Genomic DNA, 6,000 nt, shown 5'->3' with positions numbered 1-6,000 from the left:
TGATGCCGACCTCTGAACTCACTTGATTTTCCCAGTAACCCCAGAAGCAGGTGTTAAGCTCCCCACCTACAGAGGAGGAAGAAAGCCCAGAGAGTCTGGATGGCCTGTTCAGAGACAGTCAACCCGTAGGAGACAGAGCCAGGGTTCCACCCCAGGTCTTCCCAGCCCTTCAGCCCGTCCCCTTTCCAGTTTTTGTTTAACATCACTCTTTACAGAGTTCTTTCACGTTCCCTTGACCCTGACCACGATCCTGAGAGGTGAGTTGTATTGTCGCCCCCCCCCCCCCCACCGTGCAAATGAGAAAAATGTGGCTCAGAGAGGCTGATGAGATTCTGAAGACCACATGGTTGCTGAGGACAGAATCTGGTGAATTGGTTTTGTTCTTTCCACAGCATTGTGTCCTCCAAGAATTAGCCCCATAGGGCAGCCAGCTCTGAGTGGCTCTGCCTCCTGGGTGTGTGGGAGAGAACCCTGGGTTCCAGGGAGAAAGCACTGATCATGTGCTGGGGGCCGGGGAAGGCTTTCTGCAGAGGGGGAGCCGAGCCAGACGTGAAGGATGGGGGAATGCTGCCAGGTGGAGTGCACCCCAAATGGGGCAGAGGTGCAGTCTGTTTAGGGGTTTCACTAGAGAAGAACACACCTGTGTTGGGCAAAGGATAATGAGGCTGGGATGTAGGTGGGGCCTTCCCTTCCAGAAACACGGTGCAAAGAGTCCGGAGAACTGACCTGACCTGCAAATCTGATCGCATCTCTCTCTTACTTAAAACCCTTCAGTGTTCTCTCTCCATTTCCCCTGGATAAAGCCCACACCCTTTGCCTGTCTTATGGTGCCCTGTGTCCCTGTCACTCTGCCTGTGCACCCAACCTACCCCCAGCACTCCTGCCTACAGGGCACCCTACCTCTAACATGTCTGTGTAGGTCCTTGGACGCAATGGCTTCTCCCAGCAATGACTCAGGGAGCAGCTTTTGTTTCAAGAAATGGTATGGGCAGGCCCGCCACTCCCTGGCTGGCCTCATGCATCCAAAACAAACAGTCTGGCGGGTGGCATGTGGGCACCAGAATGAAGAGAAGGAGGGCATTTCAGGATAATCAGGAGAGCTTCCAGAGAAAAGCTTTGCTGTCAGGAAGTGGAGATGATAAACCCAGGAATGGGGCTGGGTGGGGGTGGGTGTGTGCGTCTCCTCTAATGGCCCAAGAGACGCCATCATAAAAGCCACTTATTGAGCACTTACTATGGACTAAGCCCCATCTTCACAACTTCTGTGCAGCAGATGGATCATTTGCCTAATGAGGAAACTGAAGCTCAGAACATTTTAGTGAGTGGCTCAAAGTCACACAAGCCAGCAAGCAGTGGATTTGAACTCAGGTCTGTCTGGCACCAACAGCATCCCTCTACAGTAGCATCATGGGTCAAAAAGCTTGGATCACAGAAAAGTGCTCATTAAGATCTTTGCAAAAGATCAGTCATTTTAATATTTTTAAAGGAGTTTTCCTAAACAATGCTGATCATCTCTTTATAACTAAAAGCCTAAATGGATGGAGGACTGCTGGTCCGGAGCACTGGGCTCTCTGCATGGTGCTGTTGGGCTGCAGCACTGGATTGAGAACTACACTGATGAACCTACTCAATTGACATAAGTGAAGGACAAGAGAAATCAGAGGAAAGGAGTCCTGCAATGAAGCCTGGAATGGCCTCCTCTGACCAGCTTCCCTGGCAACTCCAAATGCCCCACTGGAAGGGGAACAGTAACTGAGGCACTGGAGCCCTGAGGCAGGGCCTGAGATGGAGCTTGGGCCATTCCAGGACTCCAGGCCCCAGTCCCTTGTGGCTGGGCTCACTGACACCCACCATAGGGCTCCATCTCCCGAGAGGCCTTATGGTACCCTGTGTCTAATGCTGAGCCTGGGGGCTTGGAATTCTTTTTGTTCAAAAAATTTAGGGGGTACAAATATTTTTTGTTACATGGATGAATTGCATTATGCTGAAGTCAGGGCTTTCAGGGTATCTGTCACCAGAATAGTATACATTGTACCCAATAAGTAGATTTTTATCCCCCATCCTTCTCCCACCATTCCTCTTCTTAGTTTTCAATGTCCATCACACTACTTTGTGACCACGTGTGCCACTCCTTTAGCTTCCACTTATGAGTGAGTACATGCGTTATTTGTTTTTCCATTCCTGAGATACTTCACTTAGGATAACAGTCTCCAGCTCCATCCAAGTTGCTGCAAAAGACATTATTTCATTCCTTTTTATGGCTGAGTAGCACCCTGTGTGCACATGTGTGTGTGTGTGTGTGTGTGTGTCACATTTTCTTTGTCCACCCCCCAGTTGATGAGCACTTAGGTTGGTTCCATAATTTTGCAATTGTGAGTTGTGCTGTGATAAACATTCAGGTGCAGGTATCTTTTTTATAAAATGACTTCTTTTCCTTTGGGCAGATACCCAGTAGTGAGATTGCTGGATCGAATGATAGGTCTATTTTTAGTTCTTTGAGGAATCTCCATATTGCTTTCCATAGTGGTTTCACTAGTTTACATTCCCACCAACAGTGTGTAACGATTCCCTTTTCACCACATCCGAGCCAACTTCTATTGTTTCCTGACTTTTTACTAATGGCAATTCTGACAGGGGTAAGATGGTATCTCATTGTGGTTTTATTTTGCATTTCCCTGATAATTCATGACGTTGAGCATTTTTTCCTATGTTTCTTGGCAGAGCTTGGAATTAAGTCACCTGGGGCTGCTGCCAGAAGTGAGCCCTGGGCAACTGCACATCTTGCTCATGCTGAGTCTGTTCCACTGGACGTCCAGCAGGGCTGTCCTTCATGGTCTCCAGTGCCTTTCCAGGACTGGGCTTGCCTATTTTCTGCCAGCCTCCCTTTCCACAGCCAGGTCTGCCCCCAGGCTCACCCACCCTCCCTGGCAGGGGCTGCCTCCCAGGCACAGGTCACCACTCCTTGACCCTCCTACATCCTGGACGCTGCACTGGGGGCTGAGGCTACAGAGGTAATTAAGACCTGCTCCCTGCCCTTGAGGAAATCCCGGTGCTCTGGGGAAAACACTACTATAATTTAAAATGGGAGCAGTGAGTTGCAGAGGAGAGAGGGCCGCTTCTCCTGAAGGCTCAGAAAGATTTCTCAGAGACTATGAGTTTTGACTAGGGTGTAACGTTTGCCTCTCAGTGTGGGCAGATTTTATTTGTGGGACGTTAGCGGGTGGGATGGGGCTAGAGGAAAAAGCCATTCTGGGCAGAGGAAGCAACATGAAAAAATCTACCGGAGGGAAAACAGCCCAGTGTCCATAACAGGTGAATGGGTAAACACACTATGGTATATCCATACCGTGGAATACTACTCTGCAATAACAAAGGACGAACTACTGATACACACAGCAACATGGATGAATCTCAAAATACTTAGGCTGAGCAAAAGAAACCACACATAAAAGAGTGCATACTGTGTGATTCCATTTGTAAAAAGTTCTAGAACATGCAAACTAGTCTGTGGTAATAGAAAGCAGACCAGTGGTTGTGGTCGGAGTGGATAAGGCAGGAGGCAGGGATGAGAACCCGGCAAAGGATACTTAGGGGGTGATGGATATGTTCATTGCCTTGATTGTGGCAATGTTTTCACATGTGTATTTATAAGTCAAAATGTATCAAATTTTCCTCTTTCCATATGTGCAGTTTATTGTGTATTAATTATCCCTCAATAAAGCTATTTTCTTTTTTGTTTTAAGGCATGGGAGGCTGGAATAGCTTGGGTGTGGGGAACCCCAGGCAGTTGGGTTAGACTGGAAGGAAGTGCATGGAGGCTTAGAGGCCTGGCAGGAGTTGTGGGAAGGAGTTTGGATTTTATTCACAGGCAGCTGGGAGCCATTGAAGGCTTTTAAGCAGGATAGTGGCTCTATCGGGTTTGTATATGAGAAATATTGTTCTGGAGGGAGGCTGGTCAGGGGCAGACACAGATGGTACAGTCTGGACTAGGTTAAAACGATGAGACAGAGGACTGATGGATTTAAAAATGTTTAGGAGTGAGGACCGGCAGGACTTGGGCATCTCCTGGATACAGGGAAGGAAGACAGGAAGAGTCAAAGGTGGTAACTTCCTTCTGTTTGGGTGACGAGAAGGTGGAAGGACTGAGAGGAGAAGACACAGGGGCTTGGCCCTGTGGCATGATGCCCTCACTGCTGTCTTCTTGGCTTCTCCAGGTGCTAACCACAGCTTGGTTCTTCTCTGCTGTTGGGCCATGGTGCTTCAGGTCATCCCCTTGCTCTCCGTGAAGCCAGCCTGAGGGCTTTTGCTAATTCCTTCTGCTCCCAGTGGTGCTGGGATGCTAAAGTCACACCCAGCTTCTCAGCCAGATCTGCCCTTATTCTGACAGGCAGGCAGACAAGTACCAAGCAACCAGTAGGAAGAGTCCCAGGCCAGGAGTGGGGAGCTCCAAGTTTGACTTTGGCTCTTTCCTACCCTGCCTTCAATGTGCCTGTCTACAAACCAAGGCAGGTAAGATCCTTGGCTGTGTGTCAGAATCACCTGAAGATCTTTTGACACTATTGATGCCACAATGAGATTCCATTACACATCCACCAGAAAGGCTAAAATTAAAAAGTTTACAATATTAACAGCTGGAGGAAATATGGAGCAACTGGAACTCTCATATACTGCTGGTGGGAATGAAATTGGTGTACCACTCTGAAAAACAGTTTTGCAGTTTCTTATAAAGTTAAATGTACTCTTACTACATGGCCCAGCAATTCCACTCGATATCCAAAAGAAAAGAGTACAATGTCCACCAAAGACTTGCATAAGAATGTTCATAACAGCTTTATTTATAATGACCCCAAACTGGAAAATCAGATACCCACTAACAGGAAAACAGAAAAATTGTGCTTTGTTCACAAAACAGAATATTCATAAATGTACAACACACAATGACATAAATTTTATAGACAGAATGGTGAGCAAAAAAAGACCCAAAAGAGTACACAACATAGTGTGTAATTACAACGATATGAAATATAAGAACAGGTAAAACTAATCTATGGTGATAGAAATCAGAATGGTGGTTACTTCTAGTTGGCACAGGAAGCCTTTTGGGGTGTTGGAAGGGTGTCTTGCTCTGGATGGTGGATACGGTTTATTGGGCTTTACACTTAAGAGTTATAGACTTTACTATATTTAAGTTACACCTCAAAACCAAACAAAAAGAAAGAAGGAAAAAACAACAATGCCAGTTCTTTGTGACCACTGATTCTGATTGATCTAGGGTAGGGTCTTGTCCTAAGAATTTTTTTAAGGTACTCCCAGTGGTTCTAATGTGCAGCAGATTCTGACTTGCATGAGATCCACAGGAGCAATCCCCCTTAAAAACCTTCTTTCTCTAAGGTTCCAGGACTTGGTGCAGAAGTCAGCTGCTGGGCTTATCCTGGAATGTGCAGACTGCAGTTTCAGAGAAGGAAATAGGTGCAAAGCTCTCTTTTATCTGGAGGAAGTCTTGCATGAAGTGCCGCTGCAGAGATGGCAGCTGAAGTCTCCAGCCTGGGGGCAGTCTGGCTGTGTCACCGTGCCACTGCACGAGCTTCTCAGCCCCAGTCCCACATGTACACCTGTGCCGGCTGCCCTTGGCTGGGGCCCAGGCTTGGCAGCCCTTCTCAACCCCATGAAAGCCCCGCTGAGGAGGCAGGAAAGTCGTGATTCGAATAAGCCACAGTGGGACTGGGCGAAGAATTGTGAATGGAATTCATGCTTGAGACTTCTGGTTCTCACAGCTGCGGATGGGGGTGGGGTCACCATGGGAATTCTGAGTATTGTTCAGCTCTGACTGCAGCTTCCATTGTTGGGCTCTGATTACAGCTTTTGTTTCACCCTAAAGTACTGTTATTAAATGCCAGCCAGGAACAAAGATGTATTTACATGCCAGGGGGTCAGTGAAGGCAGGCTATTTTTAGAGCTGCCCCTGCTGTTAGTCTGGGGATAGGGAGGGTGTGGGGGGAG

Source organism: Lemur catta, chromosome 14 (genome assembly GCF_020740605.2).
Source record: "Lemur catta isolate mLemCat1 chromosome 14, mLemCat1.pri, whole genome shotgun sequence".
In the NCBI taxonomy this organism is placed as follows: Eukaryota; Metazoa; Chordata; class Mammalia; order Primates; family Lemuridae; genus Lemur; species Lemur catta.
This window is presented reverse-complemented; position numbering follows the sequence as displayed.